This window comes from Tyto alba, unplaced genomic scaffold (assembly GCF_018691265.1).
Source record: "Tyto alba isolate M040663 unplaced genomic scaffold, T.alba_DEE_v4.0 Super-Scaffold_42, whole genome shotgun sequence".
NCBI classification, from domain to species: Eukaryota; Metazoa; Chordata; class Aves; order Strigiformes; family Tytonidae; genus Tyto; species Tyto alba.
In genome coordinates, this window is record NW_024881318.1 from 11,568,805 (window position 1) to 11,587,240 (window position 18,436).

An 18,436-nucleotide genomic window follows, 5' to 3' on the forward strand; every position below is an offset into this window, starting at 1 on the left:
GCCTACTATTGTCCAATTTCTCAGCTGTTTTAAAATAGACAGTCCTCTTGGAAATCAAATCTTTTTTTTTTTTTTTTTTTTTTTTTCCCAGTTCATGAGCTGGTCCTATGTGATTAGTGTAAGTTTTTAGTTTGGTCAAAGAGTTACAACACTACTCTTGTTAGCGGTCACAATCGCGAATAGAACTTATCTACACAAAGCAGATAAGCGGGCACTTCTTTATTCCAGTGCTGGGGAACATGGAGGATAACTCTGCCAAAGACGTGTTCACCGACAGATACAAAGTACAACTTATTTATACACTTTTTCAGCAGAATCATGGTTACATAAGATCAACAAAATTCACAAAGTTTAGTTTGACCTTAATAATGATTGGCTTTCAGTTACCTCACCTCACCTATATTCCTATTCTACAGAAATCATTGGTCATCTTTACTGATTGATTTGAATATAATGAGGGGAGGGTAATGATTAGCATATTCATGTTATATCCTAGAAATCATTATCATATGCAAATATCTGTAACGCATGCATGGTTATGTTGGACGAGGGTCCTCTGGTGGTCATTGATAGTCTTCATCACTGTGTCCACTGATTGGACTCCATCCCTGTGCATGCTTATTTTATCTTTGGCTGATCTTCCCAACCAAACCCAGTTTCTTCTGGTACCTATTGTTTCAAATCAAGATCCATAACCAGTACCCACTGTTTTGATTCAGAGTCCATAACTATTTCCATAGTAATCGAGGCAAACACAATGCTAGTTGCTCCTAAGATCTTAATATATCATATGTTCTCATAGCTACTATAACAATTTTAAATCAAAGCCATATTTTAAACTAAAATCAAAATAATATTCTAGGATTCAAGCTATTTTGTTAATGTAACTGCAACACTCTGGGCCTCTAGAGAACAAAGGTCTATTTCCTGGGTAACTGACTTAGTGAGGGTCTTTGGCCACTTATTTTGTTGTTCTTTCCTCATTTTCTCTTTTCCAATTGTTGTTCATCTTCTTTGTTCAGATGTCTCTGCTTCATGCTTTCATTGGTCCTCACTTCTTATTTCACCATTGCAAATAGAAAAATAATAATGATAATTTAAAATACATTATTCTAAGTTTTATCACAGGGAAAAATCTTTTATGCAGCTTTAGACTATTAGCTTTGATTTGAAGAAACTCCGAGCAATCACTGCTTCTAAAAAGTTTATGGAAACAGAAAGACCAATCTTTCTGCAAAACTAAGCCTTGAATTCACCCTTCACTGGTTAAACTAAAGTCAGGATCAATGGCCAGTACTTAAGAATTTTGTTCCAAATAAACATTGCTCTGTGTGACTGGTTTCATTTGTTTAATTAAAGTAACACATCTGTATAGTAAATAGCTTGTGATTGGGCAGTAACATAACACTGTACAAGCACAGAAGTAATTGGATAATGTAATGAAATACATGGTGGGTTTTTTAAAGAAAATATAATGAGATTTCATCATTTTATACACACATGTAATTAGTTCTTAGAAATACTGGAAGAGTAAATTATCTCCAGATTTGAACTATCAGCAAGTATTTTAAATGGCCCAGCTGAAGAGGTAAAAATGTTCTAGTTTAAATCTCTTGAAATTCAAACCAAAATGAGTCCAGTACAAAATTAAGGTCCTAGCAACACCTGAAAGAATTTATGGAAATTAAGACCACCAGGCCATCTGCCATAATAGGTGCCAATATTGTAGATGAATTTGTATGTGGGAAAGTATGTTTCCCATTGTCTGAGTAGCATCACACACAACTGTAAGCCATCACCTATCCAGATCACTATGTACGAGCTTCCCTTGCTTTAGATTTTCCACATTATCTTCTTCTTAAACTCATTCACCAAATGTGCCACAATTTAGGGTAACCTCCCAGAAGAAGATTTTTCAAAACTTGGTGTATGTGACAATATGAATATGGTAGAAGGGTATAAATACCTAAAGTGCTTGTGTTAGCTGATCACAGGTTTATCTATGTGTTATCTGACAGCTAAGCTGAGCTGTGTAATTAAAAGAGTTAAATGGGGGAATCTCTTTGTCACAAGTTGTCATGGAAGTCAGAAGTTCAAATACATTCAAGGAAAAACAAGTTAATGGATAATACATCAATTAAGAGTTACTAAATATATAGAAAACACTTTACATTCAGGATATCATTCAGGAGTCTAGGAGACTGTATAAATAAAACTTATACACCTATATATACATACACCTATTATTTTCTTACATTTAACCCTACATTATTGGCAGCACTCAGAATTTGGGGCTGATAGATCTTAACTTTGATCCAGTATTTTATACTTTTTAAGATTATTTAAGTAAAGTTTTCCTGTTCGCACTGTTTAGAGTTTGCTTCCTGGTTTTGTCATGAGCTTCCATTGCCACACAGAAAAGGCAGGATACTCAGTAACTGTCAGGTTGTTTAATTTTCACTCGCTAAGGTTTATTCTGTAAGAAACACCTCACAGCCTGGGTGGATATTCTAGAAGAAAGATGCCAGACTCTGGTCTGGAGTTGCAGTCAACTCAAGTCTGCTTCTGGACTGATAGTCAAACTCTATTTGTCACTTTTTGAAAATTAATGTTGTTCCCTTTATGTGTTGCAAAGCCTTGTTAACATAGATTAACATTCAGAGGGTTAAGTAGCCAGGAACAGAGGTCAGGGTATGAGATTTCCTGTACTGTGTCCTGAAAAAAATTCATCTCCCTGATCAGACACTCCTGATGTTTAATTGATACATTTCTGCCTTCCCCCTTGTTGTTAATATTTAAGCAGGTGAGCACAGTGGGCAATGGGCTGTTTACAGTAGCCAGGTGGCCCTGCCAACAGCCTGCCACACTAAACACCTCCCCTGAAATATACACTGTTTTTGTTCTTCTCTGGATGTGCACAAACAGCCCAAATATGAAAATGCAAACAGATATATATCTAAACTTTCTCTGAAGGAAGCCTAACCCCCTTAAAGAAAGTTCTGCAGGACCATTGCTAGATTCTTTTATTCTTCTCTCTTTTTTTTTTTTTTTTTTCCCCCCATCTTTTTGTTTGGCTTTCACTCTTATTAGTATTGCTTTCTTTCCTTTGTACTTTCATGTTTCTTTGGGGACTTGAGGGAGAAAAACAACAACAAAACCAAAAATAAACAAACTCTAAGGTATTTACAGTTTGTTTTCATGTGGACTAGGTCATGCCAACAAACATGGGGGAATGTGGAAAATAAGGGGAAGAAATATAACTGAGAAATCTAGAGACAAGAAGACTGAGGTAAAGGGAAGCAATCTCCCACCTAGAGCTTCTGCCCTGGGAACACTGTCTTCCAATCGATCTAGACGGAAAGACACCCTGACTGACTTAGTGGCTGGATCTTTGCTCTTCCCCCATTCCACTCTGTGTCTCTTCAGAGCATCAACCTGGTTTCAGGCAACTGATATATTTGCTCGTCTAAGGCACAGCCTGTTCAGGCTACTAGCCTCCAGCACTCAATGGTCAGATCCTTGACACAGAGTTAGATTAATGAAAGGAGCTTGTGATTAGTCTTTGCCAGGTTATCACTTAAGTCACCTGGGTCCAAGTTCACTGTCATACAACACTTAGGCTCATAAGTTAAGAATCTGTCCTACCCTTATCTCCTAGGACTATAACCCAACAGGATGGCTTTGAGCACTCTGAACATTCTTGACCTCAAGTCCTCTACTTTGTACAGAATTTTTTACAATATTGATGAGGCTAAGAAGGTACCAAAAAGGACAGTGGCACTAGTGTTTATCCAGAGAGTTTCAATATTATCTCTTTTTTGACAGCCTAGATAAAATGAAAGGACTCTCCCAAAGCTTTCTCAGATCAGTGGACTTTCTCAGCTCATTCATGTACACCTCTGAGAAATTCTGGGCAAAAATATAACATTCCATGCATGAAACAATATACTTGAAGCTAGTGCAATCATCCACAACTAAGGAGATCTGAATTTAAATCACTATAAACACAGAGGAAACCTACACTGTGATCCAACTACTGAGGTGACAGTAAACTTATAGATACCAACTCAGCTAGACTTGAAAGAGCATTTGCAGCTCTGAATGCCAAATAGAAGGTGGCAATCATTCTGGCAATCCAGAATTAGACACCTGTCTTCCTGAGAAGGGCAACTTTAAATATACTGACTGGTTTACATGTGTCCAGCTCTGAGAAAATGAACTAAAATATTCATCTTTCTTCATATTGTCATTTAATCTTCTTAAACCATATACCCTTAATATGTGCAGCAGTTTTATGTAAAAGTTATGCCCTGCTGTGCTCATTACTCTAGTGATTTTATTATTTGAAGTTCTAGAGCCCTGCAGAAAGCTAGAATTACTTTTAAAGAGTTCCAAAGCCTGAGATCTCCTTGTATGACAGCAAGGATCATCCAAGGACCCAAGCATACCCTTGGTTATTGACTGCTAGGTCTATTTCTTTCTCTGCTGTGATACATCAAATATCCTGGTAAGTCCTTCTGAATTATCTAATGATGTGAAAGACAATATCCTTATGAATCTACTGTTTGAGGTCTCTTTGTACCATATTGTCTTACCTAATTCTGTGGACCTAAAAGGAGATAGACACACTCACCCATCTCTTCTCATAGCATACGAGATCATGACAAAGATGTTCCCATTGGTATATGAAAGCATATAAACCTGGATCAATCAAAATGTGGAAGGTTCTGCCTTGAAACAATGTCAGTTGGAAAAAACCCAAATTTTAATCTTCTTCAATATTTCTTTGTTTCGTGACACAGAGCTCGTATTGTTAAGGAGTTGGGTGGTACTAACAGAGGTGCTTTGACCTCTGTGGTTCCCTTGATGAAAGGATTGGAGTGGGATAAAGGAGTGTCCTGCCTTAATGATGAGCTTAAGGAATTAACTTTCAGAAAAGATGATTGATCAATCCCCACACACACCCCCCAACACTTCTGTATTTTCATAAGAAAAGTGGAAACATTTGGGATGAGAAATTGGAAACATTTCTGTGAAAAGCAAACACCTTCTAACTAAGAATCTCCACTGAACTGGACATTCCCAACCTTCGTACATAATAATGATGACAACTGCCTCTCAAGCCCTTCAATACAACACTCATTAGGATTTTACACATTTACTGTGTTTATACCCAAGAGCTCCACATCTGAACCTCAAAACATCACTTTCACCACAGATCCATTTTACAAATCAGGCACTGGACAATCAAAGGCTCTTTTGCATTCACTTTATTGCATCTTTTGCATTATGTATTTCTTTGATAACAATTTTGCCTGCACTGTGTTCTTTGTCTATAATGAAGAATCTTCCCAATTTTTATGTTGGGCTACAGAAGATATTTTAGTAGACCCATTTCATCCACAAAGAAAAGAAATAATAAACTGCAAGTGATTTATTTATATGGAAAATATGATTTGATGTTTTTCCTTGTTGACAGACTGATCTGGCCAGAATTACATTTTATTGATAAAATCGTGAAGGAATGCCATTCATTGACCACATGAAGTTAAGGTGTGGGGGAAAATGAATTTGTCCATAAGATTTTCTTTCCCAAGCTGTCAGTTGTTTCTAGAAATTTGAACAACCTCATGCTCACAGTTACATTCACATCTATTTAATCTTTTCCTTATTTATTTATCCATATTTTTTCCTGCTGGCACACATTTCTATAAATGTAACAAAATTTGAACAGTCTTCTTTAGCAGTTAGCAACCAATATATAATATTTCAGATTTTTATCTCTGTGGGTCTGGAGAATATTTTGCACTTTCCCTACTGCTAAATAAGTAAATCCTTGGAGAATATAGTAGTGATTTTTTTTTTTTTTTTTTTAAGTTATGCAAGCATTCCTTTTTCATACACCAGAAAACCGTTTAAAGACTTTTGACCAGTTGTTTCTACAGTAGATTTTTTCCATCCATACCATCATTCTTCATATCCTATGTGATTCTTATAGTTAGTTTGCTATTCTCCAAAGCAGACTGAAAGGTAAAAGACATCCTCACACAGAACAAGGGGGACACATGCATTTTGAAAGGGTGGGAAACTCAAATAAGACTTAGTATCTAAAATCATCCATTACATTTATCTGTTCCTCTTCTTTACTTCTCTCTTGAGGTCTCTTCATGATCCTTCAATAACATGTCTAGTCTCACAAACACACACACCCAGGGACTTGTCATCTTTAAATAAGGGGTCCACAGGGAAAGGAAAGTAGTTTTAATTTAGATCTGTCTTAACTAGAATTAAACCAAGCTTTAGATCCCATGTGGTAGTGTAAGTTTGACATTTGCTTCTTGATGTTTTCCAAGCTAGTGAGCGCAAATATGTTTCCTCTATAAAGTAACAGAAAAACTAAGATTGAATGTAATTAAAATAAAATACAACAATATTAAAATAATATTAAAGGAAGGAAATGTAGTGCATAAACTAGTCATTAACCCCAACATCCTCTATAGATTTAAATTTGAGTAACTGCTGGTTGATTTGACTACTTATAATTCCCACTCTAGTTTTAGCTGGATATTATATTCTTTCTCGTTCATTAAAGTTTTGCAGCTGCTTCCCACTCCAGTGAGGGGTGCACTATCATGCCGAAGGGAATTATTCCTAGACAGAAAGAATTTCTGGGTCCTTTGGGAATTTCTACATTGATTCCAAAGGGGCATAGGATTTTACCCATAGGCTCATATCTGTGCTACAGATTAACCTGGTATGTTGCATCTAAATTCTCCTGAATCCTAATGAAGTCAGTTAAGTGAGCTGTTAGTGTAAATAAGTGCACAGAGTATCAGAATACCTTAAAGCTGGATGTTTTACAGCTATGATCCAAATTTGGATTCAAACACTGCATTGCTGGCATTTCTTCTCTCACTGTGTGTGTATATACATAAATGTACATATATATAACCATGTACATACATATACGTATAGCCTAGCAAGACATTCTTAAATGTTTTAGGATGAGAGATTCTGGATAACATGTAGTCATAAGATCTTATTTATGCAGTTTCCTCAGATGGAGATTAATTGGTCTGAGGTGTGTATACTAATGCATGAGTCAGCTGTGGTACCATCACTGCAGATACGTGGCTGATTCAGATGATTTAAAGCGCACAGCAATACTACAAAGCAGCTCAGGATGGGAAGTTAAGAATTATATCAAAGCCAGCAGATACTGCAGGAGAAATCTGAGCTGGTAGAATATAATTATACCGGTCAGCATGTTGTCCAGACAAGTGAATGAATATCCTCCTTTCTGTGTGAGAGCCAGAGGCTTCTTTCAGATATTCATAACTCCAAGTTTAGATGTGATTATGAGGATACTTTGGATTTAATATTGATTTAGAGACTAAAAGATACTTTATGGAGCCTTGCAAAGTAAATCTAAGGATCTGACAATTGCGTTGAATGGTCTAGTCACCTCAATGAGCTCTGAAATCTAGTCCTGGAGCTGTTGTCCTGGTCTGTAAGCTGTGTACCTGCAGTTATGACACTTGTCACACACTTACAGCACTTCCAGACGCATATCTATAGCCCAGCAACCTCCAGAAGCTCAAGGACAGGGCCCTGTAAGAGCTGTATGAATTGTCTCAATCACTATCCCTTATCATAAAAACTGTACAGTTTAATGGACAAGGCAGACAATGAGTTTACAGTCTCACTTTGGAGAATTAAGGTTATGCAAAGGGACCATGCAGAACTGTCAGCTTCTGGAAACATGCTTCTGGATTTATCAGCCATTTGTAGAACAGAGAAAACCTGGGGCTCCTGAGTCCCCAGTGGTTTAGTCATAAAAACATCTTTCTTCCCTGGATTAATCAAGAAATACGTTTAAATTCAAGCTGAAAATCCCCTCTCATAAATTTACAGTCTGAATAGATAGGACAAACCACCATGGGAGAGAGGGGCAAAGAGGTACAGTGAGGAAGAACAGTTTGTGCAGAGGTGAAAACTTTATCAAGGAGACCAAAGCCCAGCCTGAGGACCAAGCCATCTCACTATTTGACCTATGAAGTTGTTGCATCCCTTTTATTTATTCCTTTAGTTAACAAGTAGGCATCCATATTCTTCTCCCCTCCCATCATACACCTTGCTGCCAGCCCCTTCTTGCTTCATTTCATACTTAATCAATATTATTTGATAACATACAGGTCAACAATGATTGCAGTTATATCAGCAGCATGGAAATTACAAAAGAAACTATTGTTTGCCTTGAAATTAAGGCTACTGAAATCAATAGTACATTTGAAAATTGGTATCGATCACTCTGAGTGTATGTGTTTGTGTGCATATGCTTGTATGTATGTATATGTACTTGCATGTTTATGTACAAGAAGGATTTGGGGGGTTAAGTCCTCTTTCAGCTACATAATTTCTGTTTCTTTTTGACAAAATCAATTAAATCAATCTAAAAATTATACACATAAGAATCTTTTTGAAGAAATTTAAAGGAGAAAAATATTGACATCTCATAATTGGATTTCCCCACTTACAACAGTAACAGTCACTGTTTTTGTGATTATTTGCCAGGGCTTGGATGTTGGTTATATTGTTTTCAAGGTTTGCTTTGGGTTTTGTTTTATTTATTTAAAGGTTTCTATTCAAGTCATATCAAGGAGAGGGGAGGAATAATGTCTGCAAATGTCATTTTGATCAAACAAACCAAGACTAGTAATAGTTATTGTTTGGCATGTTTGAGAGCTATTGTATGACAAATAGATTTGGAGTCATCATTTGTTTAAAAAGGCAGTAAATGAAACTTTATGGGATGGGGACGGAATAACGACACAAAATTACCCATCCAAAACTCCTGATGGTGATCAGTGAAATGAAATAGATTAACTGTTTGCTTTCCCCCCCTCCAAGACACCAAGAAAATAAGATACAATCAAAAATATTTGTTATCCTTGACCCACCCACAGTGAACCAAAAAATTGCATGGTAGTGACTCATGAAAGCAGAGTTTGATGGCTAATCACTGGATAACCAGAAGCAGATGAAGATGTAACAGAAGGCCAAGCAAGTATTGTCACAGTCAGAACAACAAAGATTTTTAATGAGAAAAATTATACTGGTAGAAGGTATGGCAGTTGTCTCCTGGTGTACGGTAATCCCATGTTTCATGGTTTCTTCTCACTACCTGAATGGACAAGGAAGGATTTTTTCCTTCACTTCTTTCTCCACCCTTGCTTGATGAATAATTTGGTTTGTTCACCTTCTCTGAACATCAGTGTCGTGGTTTAGGCCTGATTGGCAGCCAACCACAATGCAGCACCTCTCTCTCCCTTCCCCTCCGGCAATGAGAAGGGACAGAGAGCCAGGCTTGGGGTTCAAGATAGGACTGGGACGGGGGAATATCCCTTTTTTATGATCACGAGCAAAAGGCAGACTCGTTAGGGGAAGAAAAAAAAGAACATACATTTATTACAGACACTAACAACACATAACAGAGTAGGACAGTGAGAAGCATTGCCACATCTTGAGAACACCTTCCCCCACCCCTCCCTTCTTCCCGGGCTCAGCTCTGTTCCCGATATCTCTACCTCCTCCCCCAGTGGCGCAGGGGCAGGGAATGGGGGGTGCAGTCAGTGCTGCCACTTCCTTCATCTTCGGTGACGGGAGTGTCCAAAACTTGTTACCCCCTGCTCCATCGTGGTCCCCCTCTCACAGGAGACAGTCCTCCACAAACTTTCTCCAACTTGAATTCCTCCCATGGGCCGCAGCGTTCCCCACATTGCTCCGTCATGGGTCACTAACTTCCTCCGACTGGATTCTCTCCCATGGGCTGCAGCCCTTCCCGAGCTGCTCTGGCGTGGGACTCCCCCGCATGCTGCAATCCTCCCAGCACTGAATTACAGCAATGGGGCTACCTTTTTCCATGAGACCCCGGCCTTCTTCGGGCACAGAACCTTGATCAGCCGAGCAGGAACAACAGGCTGTAAATCAATGTCTGCTCCACCGTAGATCTTCATGGGTGGCAGGGGGGGCCGCCCTGCCGTCTCACCACAGGATACAGGAGGGTCTCTGCTCCGGCACACCTCCCCCCTCCTTTCTTCCTCCGTTCCTCCACTGACCTTGGTGTTCATGCAGCTGCAGCAACTCCTCCTCACAAGTCCCACTGCCCGTCACCACGTCCCTTCTTAAATACGTTATAGCAGAGGCGCAGCCGATTGGCTCAATTTCCCAAACAGAAGTGGAGTTGACGTGGAGCTGGGGGAGCTTTGAGAAGCTTCTCACAGGGGGCCGCCCCGATAGCCCCCTCCCCTGCCACCAAAAAACTCCACCACTCACTCAACCCAGGACAATCAGCTACAAATAATGAGTGACAGCATTTTTATGAAGCCTGTGGAGGGTGCTCAAGTACCTCTTGGTTAGTTTATTCATTTATGAGCTGGGTGTCAAACTCAGCACCAGATCTGGAGCCAGGAACCATTCCCTAGGAAGGTTGCCAGGGGCCAGAGAAGTTCTGTCACTTTTTCTCTTCTGTTTCTTGTCTTAATTGTTTTTAGCTTAATTAGGGGAAGTGATGGAACAAGTGGTGAGGTTCAGAAGTCCTTGGAGAGGAGTCAGCCTGTCTCATTTTCTTTCATCGCTGGAAACTGAAAGTTATCAGTTGACGTTCACACAATGACTTGGGGATCAGGCCATCCAATATGATCAAAGTTTTCCAGAGTCTGTGGGCAGAACTTCTGTACTTTCACTGGTGGGTCAAATATTGCACTGTGTCATGTGAAAGATCTGGAGACAGACTCTTTACAGGGGAGATTATGACAAATCAATGAGTTTGTCCTTGTCTTTTCTTAGTCTGTGTTTTTTGTTCATTTCTCTGTTTTACTTTTATTAATTTTCACTGAATGGAATTTCTAGAACTTGGTTATGTCTCCTGGAAATTCTGCAAATGACATTTTCTAACTGTTACCTCCCTCCACACACACACACCACAAAAAAAGGTATATTCAATTATTACCAATACAACTGTTCTCTTTAACCTGACTTATGAGAAATATGTCTAGATATATCTTAATTACCAAGGCAATATTTTCACAGATTTTGTAAATATTTTTATTTATTGATTACATGACACGTATCACCAGGCAAGAAGCACTTTCCTCTGAATTACAAACTACCTGGTCAAATTTTGATCTCTCTTACACCTTGATGTTATAGATGCCCAGATGGAAGACACTATAAAAAGAGTTCTAAGTTTGAAGAATATTAGTTTGAACATTGACAGACAGCAGGAAGACTCTTTTCCAGGCTGTGGGCCAAACTGTGGTATGAGACTCACTGCTCCAAGTCTAGTGTAACTCCCCTGAGTCATCACCACTCTTAATGTTTTGAGTCTTGAGTTTTTCCCTGTGGGTCTATGTGCTGCTTCAGTCTCATGAATTCTTTTCTAACTTTTCTTTGCCTTCCCCAGTAATCACAAATACTCATCCCTTCCCTTCAGGTTAAAAGAAAACCACACAAAATATTCCTTAGTCTGAATGAACATCTATCCCTTCAAAAAAATTAAATCCTCATTTAATTATAGATATTTAATAATTTCAATTCACCAAAATTGATGTTGTCTTAGTTTGGGCTGAAATAGAGTTAATATTCCTTTTCAGGGACTAGATGAGTGCTGTGTTTTGGATTTAGCTTTGGGTTTGGTATGGGAAGAATGCTGATAGCACACTGATGTTTTCAGCTGCTGCTGAGACTTCAAGGACTCTCCGACTCTCCATGTCCTGCCCGTGCGCCAGGGAGCAGGGAGGGAGCACAGACAGAGCACCTGACACTAACTGGCCAGTGAAATATTCCATATCATGGAACGTCATGCTCACTATATAAAGAAGGGGTGGTCGGGAAGGAGATCTCTCGCTTCTGGGATTGCGATTGCGGGATCTTGGTATCTCGGGGTCGCTGGCCGGGAACGGGCTGGGTATTGGTTGGCGGGTGGTGAGCAATTACGCTGTACATTGCTCGTTTATATATTTCTTTTTGTTTTCCCCCCTTCATCGTTATTGTTCTCATTTTATTGCCATTATTAAACTGTTCTTATCTCAGCCTGCGAGTCTCCCTTCACCCCTCTAATCCCCTCCCCCATTCCCAGGTGGGGATGGGGAAGGGAGGGTGATTAGCTGCGGTGGTTGGTTGCCGATCAGGCCCAAACCACAACAGATGTAACTATCCTAATATACCCCAATAAGAAATCTGGCCCATAAAAAAAATATAATAATGTTGAAAAATTATTTTATTTAAACACCAAGGAAATGCTTTTTCAGTAATTTACGGCAAATATGTTTATATATCATATGGACCTGATTAATTCAGCAATTCAGAATTTGTATAATTTTCTACTCTACAAAACAACTTGGTTCACCTTGAAGCTACACATTTATTCTAAAACTTCTATTGAAAGCCATGTGGACATTCCTAAAGTCTACTTTTCAGTTAAATTGTGATTGAAACCTGAAGATGTTTGAATCATTGGAAATCAGGAATTTGAAGTAAGATATGAATTCTGAGAAAAACTTTTGAAATACAGGAATTAAAAGCATTTTTTTTGGTTGGTTGGTTGTTTTTGTTTGTTTGTTTGTTTGTTTGTTTTTCTTTTTTCCCTATTCAGGATCTCTTTTTCTATTCAGGACCTGTTGTGCTCTTTGAAGGAAATCAAGGAAATTGAATCTACATCTTGGCATATAAGACAACCATATTCAAGCTTTCCCCTTTCAAATCCTAGACCTAGCAGATTTAAGAACCTGACACTACTGATGTGATTTAGGAATAGATTTCTCTACTCTAACATTTGCAGTTGTTGTGGTTTGAACCTGGTCTGCAGCCAACCACCACTCAGCCACTCTCTCTCCCATCTCTTACAGCAATAAGAAGGGATAGAGAGCCAGGCTTGGGGTTCGAGATGGGACTGGGATGGGGAAAAAATCACCCTTTATGGTCACGAGCAAAATTCAGACTCAGGGGGAGAAAAAAAGGAACAAACATTTATTACAGACACTAATGGCACTTAACAGAGTAGGACAGTGAGAAACATTGTCACACCTTGAGAACACCTTCCCCCCACCCCTCTCTTCTTCCCAGGATCAGCTCTGCTCCCTATATCTCTACCTCCTCCCCCAGTGGCGCAGGGGCAGGGAATGGGGGGTGCAGTCAGTGCTGGTGCTTCTTCCATCTTTGGTGGGAGAAGCTTCTGGAACTTGTTCCGTCTATTCCATCGTGGTCCCCCTCTCACAGGAAACAGTCCTCCACAAACTTTCTCCAACTTGAATTCCTCCCATGGGCTGCAGCGTTCCCCACGCTGCTCCATTGTGGGACACCAACTTTCTCCAACTGGAGTCCCTCCCATGGGCTGCAGCCCTTCCCAAGCTTCTCCTGTGTGGGACACTCCTGCACGCTACAATCCTCCCAGCGCTGAACTACAACACTGGGGGTCTACCTTTTCCCACAAGACCCCGGCCTTCTTCTGGCATAGCACCTTGATCAACCAGGCGAAAAATACAGGCCATAAATCAGTGTCTGCTCCACTATAGATCTTCATGGGTGGCAGGGGGGGCCGCCCTGCCGTCTCACCACAGGATACAGGAGGGTCTCTGCTCCGGCACACCTCCCCCCTCTTCTTTCTTCCTCTTTTCCTCCACTGACCTTGGTGTTCATGCAGCTGCAGCAACTCCTCCTCACAAGTCCACCTCCTCCTCACCACGTCCCTTCTTAAATACGATATTGCAGAGGCGCAGCTGAATGGCTCAGTTTTGGTGCAGAAGTGGAGCTGGCTTGGAGATGGGGGACCTTCAAGAAGATTCTCACAGGGGGCTTCCCCTACAGCCCCCTGCTCTGTTACCAAAAAAAACCACCACTCACTCAAACCCAGGACAGCAGTCTAAAAGATGGACCTCTACCCTGAAATGGTTGTCTAAGTCGTCCTGGTGGTCAGTGAGAAATTATAAGATCTTGTTTTTTAGTGTCCTCCCTTTGAAGCATACAATGGAGGCAGGAATCTCACAAGATAGGACGTCAGCTGAGACTTGATATCCACATATCACCCAGATGGTCCAGCTGGGTTAAGGATGTCCCACATCCAGGGCTTTCTGTGACATAACAAGGGAATCCTGTCTTTTGGATTTGCAGTTGTAAATTCTTGACAGAGACATTTTCCTGCTATATCCTGAAGAAATACACTTTCCCTAATAGGAGATATAACCTCCTTACATAAATTTCATATACATCGCCTTATGGATTTTAATGTAAGTAAAAATTAATGTTACATTAATGTTCATTATGGAACAATTCATTTAATATTGTATTCCAAACAGTGTGTTGGGGAAGCCTAATCACCTTAAAAAGTATACCTAATGACATCTGGAAAAATCAAAAAGAAAGATCAAGCCAGGTAATGGAGGCAGTCTAGGATTTTTTGGTAGATTGTTCTTTTTTATTATTATTATTATTTTATTTTATTTAATCTTGAAGAATTCAAGCTATAGGAGAATAATGGAAAATGATCCAGGTTCCAAATAGTAATAATAATGATAAAAATAAAAATTACGTGGGAGAAGTACAGAACAAAAATGTTCAGCAGGAATGAGTGAGCAGCAGATTGGAAGTATGAACAAACCTGTCCAATGTCATAGCATGCCAATTTCTTGAAGATGACAGATGGTAGAATTTTCTTTTACTGCACTCTACAGAAATATACAATAAAGCAAAACACACCTCCTTCTCCTCCATCTTTTACCAGGTCATTACCAGATTTCTTGACATATTACATCGTTCCTCCCTTAGTTTTCCTTGACTTATTTTATTTTACACCATTTCTCTTATCAATTATTCTTTATTTCTTTTTTCTCCTCCTTTTAAGGCCAAATGTTGATTTTTTAATTCTGTTCCCTGTTATTAGAGGGTTTTTTAATGTATTCAAAAAAGATTAACTTTTTAATGAAAACTTTCATGAAAACAGTGAACATCAACAGCTAAGGGAAAGTGTTTTAATTTTTAATGTGGTCCACACTAATATTTTCATATTCCAGAGGCTACTGCATCTCTTTGATAATAACTCCCTTAGTCACATCCCTACACTAACAATCTTTTATTATCTTTCTTCTCAGGTGGTCTTACTCATACACATTTAATAAAACTCACCTGTGTGCTGGTGTTATTTCACTGGCCATCATGCAGCTCCCCTGAGGGAATAGATATGGAATGGCTATATTAATGAATAACACACTGTCTGGGAACAGTCACAGACACTAGAATGTGATTACTGATACTACTAAATATTTACAACAGTTCCTGATATGGTTTTGGCTTCTGACAATTATCAGTCTCCAAAGGTACTCCTTGTCATGGTGTGGGCATCCAGTACGAGTCAGGGACCATTCTTAACAGGAAGTTAAAATATTTTTTTAACAACTAATAAAGTGTTGTAGTATGGATGAGGGCCATTTCATAACATTCAGACTCAGTATCTAGGAATGGACCAATAAATGTTTAATTTAATTGTATTGAAATAACCATGGAATCTTCTTAATGCTATTGACTAAGAAGAGCTCTGGATCATCTCCACACAGAAAACTAAGGGCTAAACCCACAAACACACAGGAGAAAGAGCAGAGAATGAGAAAAAAGTTGCATGTATGTTCAGAACCAGCTTGCATCCTCAAATGATTGATACCTCTTGTATTGAGTGGAAGAGACACTTTCTTTTTGCTTTCCATGCGTTTTTGTAATTTTGTCTATTTTCTGCCTTTGAAAAGTAAGTTGTTCAGGTCAGGGACTATCTTTCACTATGTTTATGACTAACTCTTAGCACAAAGCACCATGTCTCTACTGTGGTTAATGGAACTATGACATTTCTCATTAACTTACAGACCTTGATCTTGACCTCTCATTGTCAAATTAATGCAAATATTAATACAAATAAAATAATGCTTCTGAATATATTTATGGAAAACTCTACATTAAGACTTCTTTTACTGTTCTTTGTCTTATTTAGTAAGAAAGCAGCACCCTTCTCAAAAGTATTTGTTAGATTTTACACAATGACTAATTTGAAGATCTCTATAACTCCTCTGATAAGAAAGTAGCTCTTCAAGACCAATTGCCAGCTCCTTCTTTCAGTGAAACAACAAGATCCTAATAAAAATTCATAGAAAAAGGGGAAAGAGGACACTTTTGCTGAAGGATTTCCAAGAATATAATCCTGGTAAACTAGTTTTGGGAGAATGAATGAAGCATAGTGGTACGACAAACACATTAAAAAGTTGCCACATAAACAGAGATATTTTTATTTGTTTGCTTCTCTCCTTGTGTCATTCATGGCCTGTCCAGAGGCAAAGAGACTGACACTTGTAATATCCTCCCTTTCAAGCTGTCTGTTGGCTGGGAAATAATGAAGGGAATTGAGCTTGTTTCAGCAGAGATCAAGATTTCTAATGGGAAACTGGTGATGGAGATTGTCTGAGTGCTTGTGCCCTGAGCATGGATGAGTTAGTCAATGTCAAAACATAAGCCATTTCTCAGGGAATGTGGATAAGTTTGTTTGGCTCCACAGCTGCATGTTGTGTTGGGAAACCTCCATCACGTGTTCTGCTTTTTTAAATTATTATTTATTTTTAAAGCCATCATTTTATTTTGTAAATGTGCAATGAGATAAAACTTTTGTCCTAGGTATAGAAGTCTTTGTCACCATTTTGAGAGAGACATGGGCTATACATACAGGAGTCCCATATGGGCTATTTTTCTTTTCTGCATATTCTTTGTGCAATCTATAGTGCCTTTTGTTAACTCCCGTTGTGGTCAGTTGGAGCTTTACTATTAGCCTTAAGAAAAAAATAGATTAAACTAATGCTGAAAAGTTAGAAATTACATATAAAATAAGCATGATGACATTATTTCTCTTTCACTTGGCTGCTTTTTCTACTGAGACTGAAAGCTGTTTGGAACTGGAATTGTTTGTTCTTATGAGTTTGCACAGTGTCAGCAAGTGAGACTTTAATCTGACCTGTACTCTCCAAAATCTGGTGTAATATATATAAGTACATGCTTTGCAATACATCACTGGTCATTACTGAGAACAAGAGATAGACAATCTTCTCTTGCAAATGGCTTAAGTAGTTGATCCTTGCCTTGGGGAAAGAACTGCATGGATTACACATCCTCTTAAGACCCTTTGCAATGTTATTTTCTGTGATTGTATCTAATACATACTCTGCTGGCATTAAGCCATTTGGAATCTAAAGTAGGACTCGTCCTTCAGCATATGGGGGGACTGGGGTTAGGTCTACAATAAAAAAAAAAAAAAAAAAAAAAAAAAGCCAAATGAAACAAAACACCAAAACCTCAGTTTATGGATTGGTTTAATTAAAATATAGAATAAAATAAAAAGATTCCTCAGTCAGATATTGTTCAGAAGCATTCTTTTGGGTTGGATCTATTTCCAATTGTACATCTGTTGTTCTTTATTCCATAGAATATGTTTCAGATATAAAAATAATTTGCTGTGTATTTGGGTAGGCAGGCATGTGTCAGGAATAAAAAAACAGGGGAAGCACACTTGTTTTTGAAGGAAGTAATAATACCTAAAATCTTTTGTAAGTCACTAATGTCACTGTGATATCAGAGATGATTTTGTCTGTATTCTCGCTCTGGTCTCCTCACGTGCTTTGCTTAGGTGTACTGGATGTATTCTATAGTTTCTAGGTGGCATTTTGTGTTCCTCCAGCTTTAGACCAAGCTGAAGACACAATATTTGATCAACTACCTGTTGCATTCCAGTTCTGTGTGAAGACCAGTACATTTTCTTTTAAACTATCTAGTAAGAGTTAGATAGTGATGAATAGGTATCTCCTTAACAAATAGAAGGGAGAATTAGGAAAACAAATACAAAAACTTACAAGTATGTCTAGATCTGCTTCAGCTCTTGTTTCGCCACTTATCTAAGTTAGAGGCCTCCACTTCTGAGTGACGAAAAAACCCCAGATGTCCTTCTTTATTATGTGAAAAATAATAAAGATATGGTGAGCCAGCCTTTCAGAGAGCATGCTCTCTACTTAACAACAAACTTCCATCAAGGTGCCATCCTCTATTTCTGAGCTTTCATTATCCTACATAACAATAAAAGGCTTTGTTGCAAGTCTAAGATGTGAAATTTTTGTTTTGACTAGGACAGTCTGTTGTGCCAGTCAGACTATGCTACGACCTTGCATCATCTTGGGTCATTATTCTAAGCTGTTTCATAGCTGAACTCAGGTCTCTCCTACTGGCTTGTGAGCTCTGATTCTGCCTCTGCAGATATGGAGTAGCATCCCTCTCTTATCTTCACTCTAGCTCAGGAAACTTTCATAACAGTACACACTATGAGCTAGGGTTATTCATTCAGTACACCTGCATCTTTATG